We start from the raw sequence: 20,687 nt of genomic DNA on the forward strand, positions 1-20,687 counted from the left end.
GGAGATGTATTTGATCTCACAGCCATGCCATCATGTCTTCATTCACATTAAATTTGTTAAAACCCCACTACTCTGATGTGTCTATCTCCTGGTGTCTAAGGAACGTGAACTTGTTCTCAAGTAGTAGGGCCTCAACTATGTATTTTTGTTCTGGAGCTTGCTGTAGATGGACATGATGAGTTGTTGAGCCCAGGTTATCAGACCTCAGAGCTTCCCAAAAAAGCTCTGGAGCCTCAGTTAGGAAGAACATGAGGTCACAGACCTGTGGAAAGGGCCTTCTCCAAGGTCCTGTGGGGCAACCCATACAAGCAATAAGTTGCATACACACTTTAGGAGGCTGCTGTTTGAGCTGTGGCACCAGGCCTCCAAACAGAAAAAGGGCTCAGACTAGGTCATGGTACCAGCCAGTACTCACAAGACCCAGTGATGGGAAAAAACCTGGTAGGGAAACTTTTGGGATCCCCTCGCTGGGCCACTGTTTCCACTGGTGAGTATGAGAGCTGGGGTTGGGGTAGAGCTGGTCTGGGTATGGGGCAGACTGGGCTAGGTTTCTATACCTGTTGGCACTTGCAAGTACCAGAATGGGTACAGGCTGGCAACGGTAGGCTACAGCTCCACTGGGGAGCATGAGTTAGCACTTCAGATGGATCAGGCTAGACTTGGTAGCAGCACCCACCAGCATACGTGTGGGCTGTGTGTGGGGGTGGGTTGGGCTAAGCTAATCCACGGCACCCACGGGTGTGCATGAGAACCAGATGGAATGTGGGGCAAGTCAGGGTAGGCATCATCAAATGATGTCTTCCTTGCCCCTCTGCAGACACAGGAGGAAAAAGAGAGAGAGAGAAGAGAAAAAAAGAACTGAAACATTTGACCCACCCACCTTCTTCCATACCTGGGCCCTCCCCACCCTAATCAGAGGCTCACATGTGAGTGCATCCCTCTCAACAATGTAAGCAATGTTTAAAATAAAGCAATTGAAAAAAGAAAGAGGGCTCATTGGCTTAATTGGATACAGAGGATTTAGAAAATGTCCCATACTACAGTAAAGTTATCTTTTAAGAAATATATTTATTCATTTGGAAAGTAGAGTGATTGAGATACAGAGATATTTTGTATGTGGTTCACTCTGCAAGTGGCTGCAAGAGCCAAGGATGTGCATAATGAAACCAAGAGCCAGGAACTCCATCCAGTTCTCCCCCATGACTGGCACAAAGCCAAACACTTCCGCTATCATCTGCGCTAACCCAGGCATATTAATAGGATGCTGGAAATGAAACAGGGCATCTGAAACACACTAGTATTCAGATTTAGTTGTCCCAAGCTGGGGCTTAACCTAGAACACCACAGCATCTGCCCCCCAAAATTATCTTGCGATTTCTTTTTCCCTAAAAAAAAAAAAGTAGATTGTCCTCATCTTAGTATTTATTCTTACATTTTTTGAAGAAGAAATTTGCTCATTCTCATTTGAAATGCAGAGCAATGGAGAGATGAGGGGATATGTGTGTGTGTCTTTGTGTATGAGAGAAAGAGGTTTGTTCATCTGCTGGTTTACATCCCAAATGTCTGCAACAGCCAGTTCAAACCTGGAGCCAAAAACTCCAGTCACAGAAAATCAAGCACTTGGGCACCCTGCTGCCACCCAGGCAGATTTGCAGGAAGTTGAATCAGAGCAGAGGAGTTGGGTGTTGAATTAGGCATCTCAAGAAATGGCTTGACCCCCTACATCACAATGCTCAACTCACCTTTCTTTTATTCTAAAGTTAAATTTCTTCTTTTAAAAATGCCACAAAATTTGAGATTCTTATTTATGCCTCTGACCATGAGTTCCCAATCCATTCCTTTACAGAACTAATTCTTACTATTTCCTCTTACATAACCTCAAAATTTCACTTCTTTTTCTTTTATTTTTTTATTTATTTTTTAGCATTAAGAAAAAGATGTATCAGGCCTGGCACGATATCTCAATTGGCTAATCCTTCCCTTGTAAGTGCCAAGATCCCATATAGGCTCTAGTTAGTGTCCCAGCTGCCCCACTTCCCATCCAGCTCCCTGCTAGTGGCCTGGGAACACCTTGAGATCCTGATGCCATGTGGGAGACTTGGAAGAAGCTCTTGACTCCTAGCTACTGGCTTTGGGTTGGCTTAGCTCTGGCTGGTGCAGCCAGGCAGCCATTTGAGGAGTGACCCAGTGGGGAGTGAACCACTAGATAGAAGATCTTTCTGTCTCATTTTCTCTCTGTAAATCTATCTTTCTAATTAAAAAAAAAAAAAGATCTTTTTAAAAAAGAAAAGGAAAGGAAAAGGAAAAAAAAAGGAAAGGATGTATCTATCTGAAATGGAGAAAGAGATATCCTCTATCTGCTGAGTCACTCCCCAAACGCCAGAAACAACAAGGGCTAGGACAGGTTGAAGGCAGGAGCTAGGAGCGCCATCCATGTCTCCATACTGTTGGCAGGAAGCTAAATACTTGGGTCATCGCTACTGTCTCCCACGCTCATGAACAAGGAGCTGGATTGGAAGCATGGAGTAGTTGGAACTCTGATATGGGATGTGGGCGTTTCCAATAGTGGCCTACCCCAGTGCACCACAATGCCTACTCTTTTGTTTCCTAGTTTGACACAAAGAAGAGAAGCTACACATGTTTTTCTGTGCCTGCCTTTTTTCATTTGGCAGTATAACTTGCAGAAACTGAATTTCAGATGTGAGTGAAACTTTCATTCAATTCTGTCCAATAGTAGTGTTTTGCACATGATACTACAGTTCTGGCAAGTAATGTTGTATTAAGTTATGCTATGTTTGTGGAATTACTGACTTGTACTAATATTTATAGATTAAATTCCCCAAAGAGGAATTGATAGGTCAATAGATACTTTTTTTCACTTAGGATATGTTTGTATTTTTCTTAAAGATTTATTTTATTTTTTTATTGGGAAGGCAGATTTACAGGAGGAGAGACAGAGAGGAAGAGCGCCGTCCAGTGATTCACTCCTCAAGCAGCCACTCCAGCCAGAGCTGAGTTTATCTGAAGCCAGGAATCAGGAGTCTCTTCCGGGTCTCCCACTAGGTGCAGGGTCCCAAGGTTTTGGGCTCTGCTTGACTGCTTTCCCAGGTCATAAGCAGGGAGCTGCATAGGAAGCAGGGCCTGCTGGGACACGAACCGGTGACCATATGGTATCCCGGCACGTTCAAGTAGAGGACTTTAGCTACTTAGCTACTGTGCCAGGCCCATATTTGCATTTTTTGATTGATGCTGTAAAATTGTCTTCTAAATATGTTGTATCAGCTTCAACAGTTTTTGAGACTTTTCCCATCCTCTGGTGAATGCAAGTTTTTATCAAATTTTTTATCTTTATCAATATGGTTAACCGTTTGAATTTTCATCTTTCACAATAGTGAGATTGACATCTTTCCACCTGTGCAAACGTGATTTGCATTTTCTTTCCTGTTAGCTGTGGTTATTCTTTTTCTTGAGCGAGACCTCTCATCTATTGGTTCACTTCCCAAATGTCCACAGCAGCCAGGGGTAGACCAGGCTGAAGCCAGGATCCAAAAATTCCATCTAGATTTCTCTTGTGGTGGCAGGACCCAAGTACTTGGATATCAACTGTTGTTTTCTCAGATGCATTAGCAGGAAACTCTATCAGAAGTAGAGCACCTGGGTCTCAAACTGGTATTCTAACATGAGACACTGGTGTTGCAGTGACTACTTAATCTACAGTCTAATTTTAGTATATGTGCTGCCAAAGTAAGCATCTGCTTAATCTACAGTGTGGTAAGATCATCCCCAAGTTGGGCTTTTCTATCCTTTGCTTATTTTCATGTTAGAATGTTGGTCTTTTGGTAATGAATTTGTGGGAGTTTTTACCTATTGGAGAAATTGGCCTTCATGACACGCAGTACACATACCTTGTCCCTGGTTTTTGTCAGTGATTCTACTTATGACTTACTATTATGCAATGTATTTTTATATCCACATTGACAAATAGATTAACCTTCGCAGAGATGTGGGGTTTTATGTCTTCATTAGAAAAGCCTTCCTTCCAGAGGCTAGTTTCAGGAGACTCTTGTGTATTTCCCTGACACTTCCATGGATTCATTTTTTTATATTTAAGTGTATGGCACTTATTCTGATGCTAAAAACATTAAGTTGAGGCAAGCACTGTAATATAGCAGGTTAAGCTGCCAGCTGAGATGCCTGTAACATATAGGCTACTCCTTGGAGCCCAGCTATGCTTCTAGTCCAGCTTCCAGTTAATACATCCTGGCAGGTAGCAGGTGATGACTCAAGTACTTGAATCTCTGATGCCACATGGGAGACCCAGATGGAGTCCTGGGCTCTGGGCTTTATCTTGACTCAGTCCTAACTACTGTAGGTATTTGAGGAGTGAATTAGCAGGTGGAAGATCTCATTCTGTCTTTTAAGTAGACAAGAATAACCACTTAAAAATGTAACATATTAAAAATTAACGTAGGGCCCGGCGCGGTGGCACAGTGGTTAAGGTCCTCACCTTGCATGCCCGGGATCCCATATGGGCACTGGTTCTAATCCCGGCAGCCCCGCTTCCCTTCCAGCTCCCTGCTTGTGGCCCGGGAAAGCAGTCAAGGACGGCCCAAAGCTTTGGGACCCTGCACCCTCGTGGGAGACCCGGAAGAGTCTCCTGGCTTCGGACTGGAATAGCATCGGCCCGTTGCGCTCACTTAGGGAGTGAATCATCGGACGGAAGATCTTCCTCTCTGTCTCTCCTCTCTGTATATCCGCCTTTCCAATAAAAAATAATAATAATAAATCTTTTTAAAAAATTAATGTAGAATCTTTCCAATCCAAAAATCACAAATTACATTTTCTTGATAACTGCTCAGGGTTTTAAAGCTATTTTTGAATAGTATTTATTTTCCTCAAATTAGAAAGCTATTTTCATCAGATATCAGATATATTTGTGCCTATTGCTGAACTTTTTATTTGTCCATTGCTTTGATGTCTGTACCACCCTCAGTACTATATATGTAAAGATTTTTTTTTTTTTATTGAAAGGTATATTCACACAGAGGTGGAAAGATAGAGAGGACAATCCTCCATTGTATGGTTTATTCCCCAGATGACTGCAATGGTCAGAGATGGGCCAATCCAAAGCCAAAAGGAAGGAGCTTCTTCTGGTTTTCCCAAGTGGGTACAGGGTCCCAAAGACTTGAGCCATCCTCCACTGCTTTCCCAGGCCATAAGCAGGAAGCTGGATTGCAAGTGGAGCAGCCGGGACTAGAACTGTTACCCATGTGGGATGTCATCACTGGCAGGGAGAAGATTAGCCTGTTGAGCCATCATGCTGGCCCAGTGTTATAGTTTTAAGTGCTTCAAATATAGTTTTAAATCTTCAAATGTGCTATAAAATCTAGTCTGTCTTCAACAGTCTTCCTGCTCTGCATTTTTCTGTTATTCTTGCTTGTTTGTTTTGCTGCCTTAACTTTAGAATCAGCTTGTCAAGTTCCCAGGAAAATAATTCTCTTGGAATCTTTATTGAGATTGTGTTAAATATTTTCAGAGGAACCTAAAATTGGTATCTTTATGATGTTGAGGTCTTTTTTTTTTCAGTTTTTTTATTCCCTTGGGATTATGTTAAAATTATTAGATAATTTTTAAACTTTGTTATTTTTATTTTTTGCTTCTTGCTTTCCTATATAAAATTGTTTATAAGTAGATCATGTTTCTTATTCAGTTTATTCCTAGGAATTTTATCTTTCTTCTGGTAGAGCTATAGGTGTGTCTTTTCTCCTTAAATATTGAATATTTAAAACACCTGCCCCTCTGAATGAATATTCTTCGATTTCCAATATCCCTATCAGAGCTCTGAAGCAGCAAGGCAAGATTTCAAGGTCAAACGCCCTGAGGTATCTCTAGTAATTCTAATGAATATTATGAAACTTTCAAAGTAAACATGTTTTAATTTCATTTTTAAAATCTCCATAAAAAGGACACTTTCAGGATTTGCCTTTACAACTCAAGATTTTTCTTTTGTTTTCTATTTATGTATTTTATTTGAATGGCAGAAACAGAAACAGAGAGATGCAAAGGGACTCTTATGCCTGCTGGTTCACTCCCCAAGTGTTTACAGTAGCTAGGTATGATCCAGGCTGAAGCCAGGAGCCAGGTCTCCTGTGTGAGTGGCAGGGACTCCTAAACTTGAGCCGTGGTATGCTGCCTGCCAGGATATGCGTTAGTAGGAAGCTGGGGCTCAAAGTAAGCATATTGATACGAGATGTGGGCATCCCAAGGGGTTACTTAACCCACTACCAGATACCTGCTCTTGCTGTTGTTCAAACTCTCATTTTACACATGAGAAATTAGTTCTGAAATGTTAAATAACTTTCCACTAGATATGGTCTTCCCAAGAAACTGCTGAATTTATATGGACAATAAGATGCTGGACTCTGTGCTTGGTATACACTTGCAATGAAAGAATCTTGACTGAATTTGAAATGTAACACAGCAACAAGGTGGAGGAATTCACCATGGGGGGAAGGTGTGGGGAGGGGTTGGAGGAATCCCAGAGCCTATGAAACTGTGTCACATAATGCAAGGTAATTAATTTTTTTAAAAAAATGAATAAGTATTTCCAGAAAAAGTGTATTTTATTTGCTTGACAAAGTTAAAAAGATGGTCTGGTGTGATAGTGTAATGGTTAAAGTCCTTGCCCTGCACGCATTGGGATCCCATATGGGCAACAGTTCTAATCCCGGCAGCCCCGCTTCACATCCAGCTCTCAGCTTGTGGCCTGGGAAAGCAGTTGAGGACAGCCCAGAGCCTTGGGTCCCTGCACCCATGTGGGAGACCTGGAAGAGCTCCTGGCTTCAGATTGGCTCAGCTCCAGTCGTTGTAGTCACTTGGGGAGTGAACAATCAGATGGAAGATCTTCCTCTCTGTCTCTCCTTCTCTCTGTGTATCTGCCTTTCAATAAAAAGAAATAAAACTTAGAGAAAAAAAAAAAGAAAAATTTTAAAAAGAGGGACAGAAAAAAAAAGGCAAAACAGAGAGAGAGAGAGATATCTTCCATCCACTGGTTCACCTCCTAAACGGCCACAACAGCTAGAGCTGAACCAGGCCAAAGCCAGAAACCAAAAAGTTTATCTAGGACTCCTAAATTAAGTGCAGAGACCCACGGAATTGGTCTGTCTTCTGCTGCCTTCTCCAAACACATGAGGAGAGAACTGGATTGGAAGTAGAGCCACTGGGACTTGAGCCAGCATCCAAATGAGTCATGTCACAAACATCGGCTTAATTCTTTTTTAAAAATTTTTTGCATTTTATTATTATTATTACCATTTTATGATATAGTTCCATAGGCTCCTGGCATTTCCCTTATCCACTCCCCCATTCCCCCACCCTCCTACTTCCTCTATATCATTGTTGCCAGCCGCATCTGTATGTACTGGCTACATGCCGTACCCAAAATGGCGCCGGCCGGAAAAGCCACACCTTGGTTCCTGGTGACGTAGCTTTCGTGGTACTGCACAGGCGCCTAGCACATGCCCAGTGAGCTGAGGCGTGGCCGGCGCATGAACACTGGGACTGACGAATCCAGTCGCCCAGGACCCTGCGTAATCATGACGCCGACCTATCATCGGCGGAGGCGGGGCCAGTCAGCACATAAGAGCAGACAGCCTGCCGGGATCTGAGCCTTTCCCTCCTCATCTTCGTGCGCGCAATAAAGATTACCGCAGAAGACTTCACTTGCGTCTGCCTCTTATCGCCGGACGATAAGAAACGTGGGCGCGACATATCATTACTAAAGTATAGTTCTTCATACACAGTCATATGTCCATCATTGCAGGCATGGACAATGGCAGAGAGTCCAGAATCCTATTGTCAAGATACAGCACACAGTTTTGTTGCAAGTCCATCTTTGTCTGGAAGTAGAAATGCATACTACATTGTATCCTCACATCTGGATGTTAGTTTCCATTTCACAGCTACTGTACATCCCCTTAAATGAAAAGTCATAACACAAAATAAATAATAGAAAGAAAAATAGAAATTTACAATGCCATGAAGTTAAATGACATGTTACTAGACATGAGAGTCTCCATTACACAACTACTGTACATCCCCTAGAATGAAGAGCCACAAAACAAACTCAGCATCCGGGAGAAAAAAGAAATTAACAACACCATGAAGTTAAATAAAATGCTATTTCATCTCTTCAGCTAACGTGTAGCTGAAGAGATGAAAATCAAGAACCTTCTTGCAGAAAATGATGCTACTGTATGATCTACGAGTCATTGAGTGATTTAATTAGAAGAAAGTGTTTCAAAGAGATGAAACTAACGGAAGACAACTAAACCCATGCAATATAGCTTCTGCTGATCTTTGTTGGTAAAGTGTGTCTCTTCTAGACAATAAATAGATGGGTTTTGTTTTTTAATCCAGTCTACTAATCTATAACGTTTTATTGAGCTTAAGCTATTTACATTCAGAGTTTAACATGTATGGGTGGTACTTTGGTCCTGTCATTTTAGGAATGGGTTGTTCATTGGTTTAGTCTTCTGTTGTCATTTTACTGAGATGTTCTTTGCATTTGCCTTTGGTTTTGTTGGGTGCTATTCCTCTTCTCTGTCAAGAGAACACCTTGAAGTATCATTTGTAGGGCAGGTTTGGAAGAGGCAAATTCTTTTAACTTTTCTTTACTCTGGAAGAATTTTATTTCATTTTCAAAGAAAAAGGAAAGCTTTTCTTGGTACATTATCCTGCACCGACAATTTTTTTCGTTTAGAATCTGGAATATGTCATCCATTCTCTTCTTGCCTGTAGAGTTTCCTGTGAGAGATCTCCTGTGAGTTTAATTGGCATTCCTTTATATGTCAATTGATTTTTTTCACGTGCACATTTAAGGATCTTTTCATATGTTCAAATGAAGAGAGCTTGATAAGCAAGTGTCTTGGTGAAGATTGCTTTGATGAACCCTGTTGGGAGTTCTGTGCCCCTCATGGAAGTTGTTTTCCAATTCTTTCTCCAGATTAGGGAAATTTTCCTGTATTATTTCATTAAATATATTTTTGCAAACTCGGCTTCTCTTTCTGCACCTTCTGGGACTCCCATAACTCTTATATTTGGCCTCTTAATAGTATCTTTCAATTCTTGAATACTTGTTTTGGCCTGTTCCAGCTCTGCTTCCAGCTTTTTGTTTGCTTCCCCCTGGTGACAGGAAATATCTTCCAACTCTGATATTCTTTCTTCTGCTTGCTTCATTCTATGTTGGAGACTCTCATTGTACTTTTAATTTACTCTACTATGTTCTTAATTTCTGATATATCAGCCTTGATTTGCCTTATTGCTTCCTGAAATTCTTTGAACTCTTGTGTGTGTTTCTCATTTCTGATCAGAAGCTTTAAAATGAGTCTTATGGATTCTGTATGCCACATTTTCTCGGTATCTTCCTCAGTTAACTCTGATGAGGTTGGCATAGGGTTTTGCTCCTTTGTAGGGGAGTTTTCAGTAATATTCATTGTGCCTTTGTCTCTTCTTTTGCTCTTGGTCATTGCACTTCTGGTTAGCAGAGTTTTCTCCTTGGGGCAGGTTTCTAAGCTATGTCAACCACATGTCTACAATGTGATTTTACTTACTGTGATTGGTACACAACTTTTTGCTTGCAGCCACTTGTGGCACAATCTCCAGCAAGTTTCAGGTCTGGGTTCTTGTGTTAGATTTCCACTGTGGTCTCCACAGCCTCAGCTCCTGGCTCACCACTCTCCTCCTCCTGTGATACCATGCTGAGGCTGCACCATTGTCTCTGCAACCTTTGTCCCACTTCCAGTTGGAGCAGGTCCCAGGATTAGAGGAACACCAGGTGTCCTATCTAGTTAGGTTGTTGGTGGTGCTGATCTTTCCAGAACCTGTTGGATGTTATGTCTGGGTGCCACACGGACCTATTTTGACCCGCACAATGCCACAGTCGGTATTATTTTCCTGTGGAACCAGTGCAATTCGCTGAATTCAGCGAGTTCTCATGAGCTCAGCACCTGTGCAGTTCGTTGTTGTCCCCTGCAGTCCCAAAGCTATTGCCACAGTGCACAAAATGGTGCCTGACATACCACTACTAGAATTCTTGATCTGCTGGCCATCAGATCTGAGTGCTAGTCAAACCTGTTTTGGTTGGAACCTGTAGAATGTCACATTGTGCAGTTCACTGAGTCAGAAATGAGTTCACTCCAAGCTCAGTGTATGCTCAGTCCTTTCCCTTGCCTTTGCCTCCTTACGCAAAATGGCGCCCAATTTGGTTCTAGAGGGTTGACTGGGCTGTGAAATCCACCCTGTTCTCGCACTGTCCATCTGGGATCTGTCGCTCTGTCTCTGCTCCTGGTGAAATTAAACAAACCAGCAGGATGGACAGTTCTTTGTCTGGGTTCACCTCCCAAGCTCCCAGTGAAAGTCCCTTCCCACGTGGTTGCTGGTGGAGTTCCAGCCGCTTGTGGAGTTCCGGCTGCTTATGGAGTTCAGATCACTGTTAGCTGAATGCTGCTGGAGTATCAGTCACTGCACCACATCGTTGTGTCCGCTGCTTTCCCGTGTCTGTCAGTCTCCAGGTACCCCTCTGCTGTTGTTCTGTCTTCTCCTATTTCCTTGAATAAGTCCGCTCGGCTTCATCCTGATTAAATGTTTTTCCGTCCGTTTAAACATGCCCTTACCCTATTCTGCCATCTTGATTCTCCTCAAACATTGGCTTAATCCTTCACACCATTATGCTGGCGCTGATGCTAAATAACTTGCACTTGTTATTAGAGTGCTCATTGGTGAAAGACTCAGCTCGTAATAATAAGAACAAATGGATTTACTGCACGTCTACCACATGTCTGACCCACATTCTGGGTCTTTTGAGTTTTCATACCACTCTGAGACTGGATACCAGATGTGAGAAAACTAGGTCCAAGGGAATTAATCATGGACAAGCATGCACTGCTGGTAGTCAACCAGGATTAGATTTCAGATCGTGGGCCCCTTCTCCTCTGCTGTGTGCATCCCAGTAAATAACAAGTGTCCTGCCTCTGATGACCCTTTCTCATATAATACTTGGGAAAGTATGATGAGGGCAATGCACAGGGCCAAACTAGAGATATTGATCAAAGTTTACAATGTATATTTGCTACAATGTAGTGAATAATACTGAAATGTACACTTAAAACATTGAGATAGTAAATTTTATGGTGTTTTGTCCCCACAATTGAAAGAGACTGAAAAGAAAGATGTATATAAATACCTTTTGGTACAACAAAACAAAAAAATCTATTCTGCCGATATACAAATATATGGAAAATGATGTGTTTTCAAGGCTATCCTTTGTTAGACTGTTGTTCTAACAAAAGATTAAGTGCAGGTAGCCTGGAATTCCATCTGGATCTTTTATATAGATGGCAAGGGCTTAAGGAAATGGGCCATTTTTCTCTGCTTTCCCAGGAGTATTATCAGAGAGCCTGAGCAGAAGTGGAAGAACTGGGACTGCTCCAGTACCCACATGTGCCAGAATGTCATCCCACTAGTAAGCCACTTAAAGGTGTGTAGTATGTCCACCACTTTGGTGCAGTTACCAAGTGTTTTCATCACTGCAGTCTAAAGCCCCACGGAGCTGCTGCCATCACTCCCTCCTGCCCCCAGCCTATCTGTGAACAGATGAATGGATAAGCAAACAGAGTCTATCCAGACCCCAGGATACATCCAACCACCAAAAGCACTAAACGGCAGGAATGCATGAGGCATTGATGAAGAAATCTGAAGCCAGCATGCTCAGGAAAAGAAGTCGGAAGATGAGACAGCACCTGTACAGTAAAATTCCATTTGTGCAAAGTCTTCATAGTAAGCAAATCCACTAAAGTGGGAAGCATACTTCGCCTTGGTTTCTGACACTACTCCAGGGTGAAAATACAGCTTCTGAATTTTGCCTGATGTTGGATTTGCCTCTGATCAAGCTCCTGGGAGAAAAGTTACTCTGAGAAATGCTTGAAGAAGAAGCTCAGGATGGTCCTAGGATTAACACAGCAGAGACACGGAATGAGGCAAGGACAAGGATGGTGAGAAAAGCTGGTGAAGGGCAGATGTTGTAGGTTCAGCTGCCACTTGCAATGCCAGCAGACCACATTGGAACATCAGTTCTCACATGTGCCTCTTCAATTCTTTTCCAGGAAGCACAGGTTTAATCCAGACACAATTTCCACATCAGAACAAGCAGTACCAGCAGTGAGCAAAACAAATGATCTGTGGTGGGCAGACTCGGCCAGCCCACCATGGGCCTATGTGAACTGTTGTCAGTCATCCTGCAGCTGCACACCCCACTGCCTAGCACATTGCTGTCCATTCCCAAGTGCCCAGGATTGTTCCTCAGGGATTCTGGACTTGTTCAGCATCAGAAAGTCCTTTGCTGCAAATATGTACCTGACCCACGCCCTTACCTCCCCCTGCAGGCTGGCCTCAGAGACTTTAAGGATTCAGAGCCAAATTTCCGGGGTTATTGTAGTGACTGACAGTTCTGGTCCTGGCTGCTCCACTTCTGAGCCAGCTCTCTGCAAGTGTACCTGTCATGAAGATTTTGTGATAATCAGAATTGCATGAGGAGAGTTTTTGATCTCTATTTGTTGCAGTATTTGAATTCACTCACCAGAGAGGGTATTTCAGTTCTACATATGCACTGTGTTCCTCTGCAATATCCCTGAGCCTCCTCTCTGAGCTTCCACACCTGAACACTGGACCACCGAGGCCTCCAGGTCTGAACTCTGCCTTTCAAATTAATCAGTTAAGGCCCGGAACAGTGGCCTAGCAGCTAAAGTCCTCACCTTGAACGCGCCCAGGATCCCATATGGGCACCGGTTCTAATCCCGGCAGCTCCACTTCCCATCCAGCTCCCTGCTTATGGCCTGGGAAAGCAGTCGAGGACGGCCCAAAGCTTTGGGACCCTGCACCCATGTGGGAGACCCAGAAGAGGTCCCCGGCTTCAGGATCGGCACAGCACCAGCCGTTGTGCTCACTGGGGGAGTGAATCATCGGACGGAAGATTTTCCTCTCTGTATATGTCTTCCTCTCTGTATATCTGACTTTGTAATAGAAATAAATAAATAAATAAATAAATCTTTAAAAAAAATCAATCAGTCAATGTTTAAAAAAAAAAATAGTAAGCTAGCAGTCAAAAGATCAACTGTAGCTCCTGACTGCAGCTTCTTACCAATACCCTGGGAGGTAGTCGTGACAGCTGAAGTAGTTGGGTCCTAGTGGGAAACCCAGATGTATCCCAGGCTCCTGGCTTCTGCCTACCTTGGCTCTAACTGTTGCAGACATCTGGGAAATGATGGAAAATCTGATTTTCAAATGGATACAATGGAAACAATTCTTTTACATTTTTATTTAAAAAACAGTTGCAAGTTTAGCTTTCTTAGAAAGCAGATTTTCAATTATTCTCAATTTTTTAAAGATTTATTTATTTTTTATTGGAAAGTCAGGTATACAGATAGGAGGAAAGACAGAGAGGAAGATCTTCCATCTGCTGATTCAGTTACCAAGTGGCCACAATGGACAGAACAGAGCTGATTCGAAGCCAGGAGCCACTTTCGGGTCTCCCACACAGGTGCCTGGTCCCAGATTGTGGGCCCCTTCTCCTCTGCTTTCCCAGGCCACAAGCAGGGAGCTGGATGGGAAGTAGAGCTGCCGGGATTAGAATCAGCGCACATATGGGATCCTGGTGCATGCAAGGCAAGAACTTCAGCCACTAGACTATCATGCCGGGCCCAGTTGTTCTCAATTTTATTATGTGCCACACATATCAAATACTGGCAGATCATTGATTGATCAGGTTTAGGCTATTCCCTCCCATGAACACTTTTCTGTGTTAGTTTTTGCACAAATGTCTTCCCTCACTCCACCCCCGCCTTTCCAGGGCAGGTATAACATTAAAAAGAAAACCAGGTTTCAAACCAGAACACCTGACTGAATTTTCTTCTCTACCATTGAATAACTTAGAGGTCTTTCATTTGTTTATTCAACAAATATTTGTTGAGCCTGCTCTTTGTCAGTAGTATCCTAGCCAGAGAATTCAATTAATTCATGCAATTTGCATTCTAGGGGCAGACACTGGCACTTTGGTGCAGGAGAGTAAGCCACCACCTGTGATACTGGCATCTGTATGGGGGCCTATTCAAGTCTCAGAGTCTCCATTTCGAATCCTGCTAATGCAGCCCAGGAAAAAGCAACAGAAGATCCCAGGTTAGAGTTCCAGGATCCTGGCTTCAGACTGGCCCAGCCCCACAGGCAGCTGTTGCAGCCATTTGGGGACTGAACCCTTTTCCTCTGTCCAATTCTGTCTTACAAATAAATAAATTAACTTTTAAGAGAAGAAAATAATTTGCATTCTAGCAGGAAGAGGCCACCAATTAACCAAATGAATAGCAAACTATTTGTCATCTTAATGGAGGAGAATGCTACCAAGAAAAGCAGAAACAGAGAGGGTGCTAGAAGCAGGGACTCCAACTTTCAGTAGGTGACCCTCTTGGCCTGGCCATTCTGACCATGCTAACCAAGAAGATGGTAAGTAAAGCAGTGAGGCAGTGGGTTTCTGGGGACAGAGGGAACAACCAATGTAAGGGCCCTGAGACAGCGTATGGGCTTAATGAGGAAGCAAGGAGCTAATGAGATGGAGAGTGATGTTAAGCCCAGGAAGAGGCTGTGGGAAGCTCAGCAGTGACCTGGGACTGCATTCTTCGTTTCTGACAATGATCCTTCCCACAGGGTTGCTGTGTGACTTAAAGTGATGCACAGAGGAAGTGCCTGGCCGAGAGTGAGTCGTCAGTGTACAGGGATGAATTCAGTGGTCTGCAAGTCCTGGAGGATCTTTGTCAGGGTAGGCAGTTATGTGTGTGTTGTTGTTACTGTTGTTTTTAATGATTTACTCCCTGTGATTGGAGCAAGTTTTGAACCATCTTCATGGAAAAATTAAACACAGGTGGCTGATGTCACAGCTAATGGTTTGGACCACCTTCCAGAGATGTTTTTAAAAAAATGTTTCTGGAAAAAAAATATTTCTGAAAGAGATTCATGTATTACAGAGTCACTTGCTCCAGAATGCTGCAGATTACTTTGTTTCCACTGAAATCAGGAGTGAGCAGGTAAGAGAGCCATGGCCATAGTCACTAGGGAATGGCACAGACTGACCTAGTGAGTTCAGTCCCCTTTTCAGTCAATGCACAAATCAGGAAGACTAGTTGTCTACAGTGCCTGTTTAGCGTGGTGTCTAAAACCAAAGCTTCTAATCTATAGTATTGCCTAAGCAAAAGGCATTTTTTTTCTTCTAGTCTGTTTATTTATTGAAGACTCAAGATTTTCACTACAAATAAGTGATGGAAACAACTTTGACCCCATCAACAGCAAGTCAAGAACAAATCTGTCAGAGTACAAGGGTGAGGAAAAAGCAACAGAGGAGCCTATCTCTGGTTCCAGATGCTAAAGTCCAAACTGCTTTCATTTGCTTCCTCCCAGAAACCCTTGCTTTCTGACCTCTAGAATAGACTGTTCTAGCAACAGAAAACTAGGTGGATTGAATTCATTTTGCTATCATTAATCCATCAATCACAGGCCTGTTAAATATTAATGTGGCAATCCAAGATGACCTCCAGTTCTGCAGGAAGTATCCAGGTAAAGCAATTCATCTACATCAGCAACTAGAACTAGGATACATGCACATACACACCTCAGGCAAATATTAAAAGAGGATTTATTGTATTAAAACAAAAGATGATTTTGTCTTATTTTCCAAATCACTGCCTTCAAAAAGTATTTTTAAAAATTTGTTTACTAATTTGAAAAACTGTGTTAGAAGGAGAGAGATCCTCTGGTGTGGTAGCCTAGCGGCTAAAGTCCTCACCTTGCATGTGTCAGGATCCCATATGGGCACTGGTTCTAATCCTGGCAACCCCGCTTGCCTTCCAGCTCCCTGCTTATGGGCTAGGAAAACAGTTGAGGACGGCCCAAAACCTTGGGACCCTGCACCTGTGTGGGAGATCTGGAAGAAGCTCCTGGCTCCTGGCTTTGGATCAGTTCAGCTATGGCTGTTGTGGCTACTTGGTAACTGAATCAGCAGATGGAAGCTCTTCCTCTCTATCCTCCTCTTTGTATATCTGGCTTTCCAATTAAAAATAATAATAATAAATCTTAAAGAAAAAAAGGGAAGAAAGAAAGAGATCTTTCATCCACTGATTTATTCCCAAATAGCTACAAGGGTTGTCCCAGGCCAAAGCCAGGAGCCTGAAATGGCAGGGCACGTGAGTGGCAGGCGCCCAAGAACTACACTCATCTTTTGCTGCTTTCCTAGACACATTAGCAGGGAGTTGGTTTGGGAAACGAGCAACTGGGACTTGAGTGGGCACTCTGATACAGAATGATAGCTGAAGGTGACACTTTAGCTTGCTGTACCAGAACACCAACTCCTCAATTAAAAAAAAAAAAAAGAAAAGAGGTTTTTAGATCTCCTGTAACTATTGTGTGATTAACCTAAAACTCCATGAGATGGAGTTGGCGTTGTGGCACAATGGATGCCACTGCTTGCAGCATCAGCATCTCATATAGGAGTGCCTGGCTGAAGTCCAGGCTATCCCATGCTTTTGAGCCAGCTTCCTACTGATGCACTCAAGAGCAAATGCTGGCCCAAGTGCCACCCACATACTGGATTCCTGCCACCCACATGCTGACTTGCGTCTGGCCTAACCCAAGCTAGTGTGGACATTTGGGGAGTGAAATAGCAGATACAAAATTCTCTCGTTGTCACTCTGCCCCTCAAATAATTAAATCTTTTTATGAATTTCTATAATAGATGTGTATTATTTGTAACATAAGAAAATAATTATTTCAAATTTGTGTTAATTAAAATTCATCTGCCTAATATTTCTTAAAACCACACTGACTTTCTAATCAGTAACACAAATAAAGCAAGTTAGCTCTGTTGGCTTTTTTTGCTGCCGTGAGGACTTAGGCCCCTGCAGCTGAAAGGTAGCAGGCGTTTACTTGCTGGGAACTGCTGTAAGTGCTTTTCACCTGTCTGCTCTTCAGAACCACACTCCCCCCGAAGATGGTACTGATAAGAAGCCCCGTTAGAGAGGAGGAAAGGAAAGAGCAGAGCATGTAGGTAAATTGTCCAAGACCTTACAGCTACTAGGAGGCACCAAGTCAGATATTTTGTTTCTAAAACCTGGGTCCCTGCCCCTCCTGGATGCCTTGCCACCTACTGCAGGAGCCCCAGCCCCGAAGCAGGCACATCAAGTGCCTTTACCAGGCATGCCAAGCTCGAGCCCTCTCCTCAAAGCCCCAGTTCCCGCCCTTTCTGGCACTCAGAAGAAAGAACAGTCCCATCAGCCAAGCCTTACCTGACCTCACCACTGCCCTCATGAGAGGGTTCTCCCATTCCGCAACACTTCCCAGGACGTACACCCTTTCCAAAGTTGTGCTCACTGCCAAGTCTGACACTTATCTGCAGTGACTCCCCTCAGCATGTGAATAAGGTTGCCAGAATTAGCAGCTCTATATTGAAGGCATTATTTGGGACATAAGTGTATTAAATAAGCTACTCATTTTTTCCTGCTAAATACAAATGTAACTGGCTGTCCTGTGCTTTGGGCCACCCTGTATTTGTGTATTCTAAGCCTTCATCCTAAAAAAAGCACATGTTGGGGATCTTAACAAACTCTACCTCTACACCTGAGGCCCATGCTCTGGTGGGACCAATTCCTGCATGCTCTGCCAGCAGCAATAGTGTCAGTGTACTAGAAGGCTTCTCAGCGCAGGAGACCCAACACCCAGCACCCTCGCTTACCTCCAAAAATCTGAAATGCATATCCTGTCTGACTGAGTCAGTACTTTTGCCTGGTAACCCTGCCTCTCACAGCCCCAGGAAAAGGGAGCCTTGTCCAGGAGGAATGTGTAGCCGCTCAGCAGGGGCCTGAGTCACAGCAGATACTCCTGAAAATTCAGGGTTACCCATTACGTGGTATCATACTTGTTTTCCCTATCTGTGCCTTAGATTGTCTATTCCTTGTGAACAGAAACTTTAGCATTTACATACTGAGAATTAGCACAAGGTTTCAGAAACTTTATTGTGAGTGAATAAACCAATAAGCACATGATCCACAATTAAGGGATAACTGAACAGTGCTGCCGCAGCTATGTAGGGTACTATTTATATCAATTTTTTTTAAAGATTTATTTTTTTTTAAAGATTTATTTTTATTATTTTTTATTGGAAAGGCGGATATACAGAGAGGAGAGACAGAGAGGAAGATCTTCCATCCGATGATTCACTCCCCAAGTGAGCCACAACGGTCGATACTATGCTGATCCGAAGCCAGGAGCCTCTTCCGGGTCTCCCACGCGGGTGCAGGGTCCCAAAGCTTTGGGCCATCCTCGACTGCTTTCCCAGGCCACGATCAGGGAGCTGGAAGGGAAGCGGGGCTGCCGGGATTAGAACATGCGCCCATATGGGATCCCGGGCGTGCAAGGCAAGGACTTAACCACTTGCGCCACCGCGCCGGGCCCTATATCAATTTTTTTTAAAGTTTTATATTTTATTGGAAAAGCAGAAATACAGAGAGGAAGAGATAAAGAGAAAAAAATCTTCCATCTGTTGATCCACTCCCCAAGTGACCACAGCAGCTGGAGCTGTACCAATTTGAAGCCAGAAGCCTGTAGCCTCTTCCAGGTCTCCCACATGGGTACAGGATCCCAAGGACTTGGTTGTCCTCTACTGCTTTCCCAGGCCACAAGCAGGGAGCTGGATGGGAAGCAGGGCCACCAGGACATGATCTGGAGCCCATATGGGATCCTGGCAAGTGCAAAACAAGGACATAGCCACTAGGTTTTACCACGGCGGGCCCCATCATTTAACTTTTGAAGACTTATTTGCTTATTTGAAAATCTGAGTTACAAAGAGAGCAAGAGATCTTCCATCTACAGGTTCATTCCTCAGATGGCCTCACTGGCCAGCACTGGGCCAGGTAGAAGCCAGGAGTTTTATACAAGTTCCCCCGTGGGTGGCAGCAGCCCAAATGTCTTGACCATTAGCAAGGAGCTGGCCTGGAAGTGCAGCAGCTGGACATTAACTGGTGCCCATACGGGATGCTGGTGTAACCACAACATGAGTCCCTGCATAGCTATTTAAAGGAAAAAAAAAAAAACCAAAAACAAACAAACAAAAAAACGTTTCTTATCTCAATACATGAAGTTGTGTGCACAAACCAATTCAATTCAGATGATTGAACATCAAATCATTTGTATTCTGATTGTACTTATGTTAAATTCTGTGTCCAGACCACAATCAATAGTGGTAGAGGGCCCAGCTAAAATCTTTGCCTTACATGCACAGAAATCCCACATGGGCCCCAGTTTGTATCTGGCTGCTCCACTTCCCATCTAGCTCCCTGCTTGTTGCCTGGAAAGCAGTCCAAGGATGCTCAAGGATCCTCTCTTTATATCTGACTTTCCAATAAATAAATCCTTAACAATAAATATATTAACTAAAACATGTTCTTATTTTGAAGTGGATGTGGCCGTTTATATAGCCTAATAATTTTTTTCTGATGAAAACCAAGCACAGGGCCCGGCGTGGTGGCGCAAGTGGTTAAAGGTCCTTGCACGCCCGGGATCCCATATGGGCGCCGGTTCTAATCCCGGCAGCCCCGCTTCCCTTCCAGCTCCCTGCCTGTGGCCTGGGAGGGCGGTCGAGGACGGCCCAAAGCTTTGGGAACCTGCACCCGCATGGGAGACCCAGAAGAGGCTCCTGGCTTCGGATCGGCATAGTATCGGCCCGTTGCGGCTCACTTGGGGAGTGAATCATCGGATGGAAGATCTTCCTCTCTGAGGTCTCTCCTCTCTGTATATCCGCCTTTCCAATAAAAAAATAGTAAAAATAAATCTTTAAAAAAAAAAAAAAAAAAGAAAAGAAAACCAAGCACAGATGGGAAGTTTTTCACAGAGAAAAAATAATAATAACTTGGCCCTCTAACCATTATTGGTTTTCTACTGCTGCTGTAATAAATTAATATACCCTTAGTGGCTAACAGTAAACCAATTTACAACCTTCCAGGTTCTTACTATGGCCACATAGTAATAATGCCCTTCTTTGTCTCAGCAGTTTTTGTGTTAAAGTTTTGTGTTAAAGTCTATCTTGTCTGATGTTAGGATGGCTACGTCTGATCATTTTTGCTTTCTGGCAGCATGGAATATCTTTTTTCAGCCTTTCACTTTCTATATGTATTTTGTTGGTGAGATGTATTTCTTGTAGGCAGCAAGTAGATGAGTCTTGGTTTCTGTTTTCGTTTTTGTATTTTTTAGAAAATCAGATATACAGAAACGAGTAGAGACAGAGAGGAAGATCTTCCATCCCCAAGTGAGCGCAACGGCCGGTGCTATGTCGATCCAAAGCCAGGAGCCTCTTCTGGGTCTCCCACATGGGTGCAGGGTCCCAAGGCTTTGGGCTGTCCTTGACTGCTTTCCCAGGTCACAAGTAGGGAGCATAACAGGAAGCGGGGCTACCAGGATTAGAACTGGCACCCATATGGGATCCCGACGCATGCAAGGTGAGGACTTTAGCCGCTAGGCTACCGTGCCAGGCCCAAGTCTTCTTTTTTAATCCATTCAGTAAGCATGTATCTTTTGATTGGAGGGTATAGGCCATTTACATT

At 43.5% G+C, this 20,687-nt stretch overlaps 1 non-coding gene across 1 annotated transcript; it reads right to left on the reverse strand.

Moving 5' to 3' along the window:
* Positions 1-272: 272 nt before the first annotated feature.
* Positions 273-403, reverse strand: LOC121165479. Its single transcript, XR_005885260.1, has one exon. It is a non-coding gene; the product is annotated as a small nucleolar RNA SNORA70 (small nucleolar RNA).
* Positions 404-20,687: the final 20,284 nt, after the last annotated feature.

Source organism: Ochotona curzoniae, unplaced genomic scaffold (genome assembly GCF_017591425.1).
Source record: "Ochotona curzoniae isolate NIBS_2020 unplaced genomic scaffold, NIBS_Ocur_1.0 contig_883, whole genome shotgun sequence".
Lineage (NCBI taxonomy): Eukaryota > Metazoa > Chordata > Mammalia > Lagomorpha > Ochotonidae > Ochotona > Ochotona curzoniae.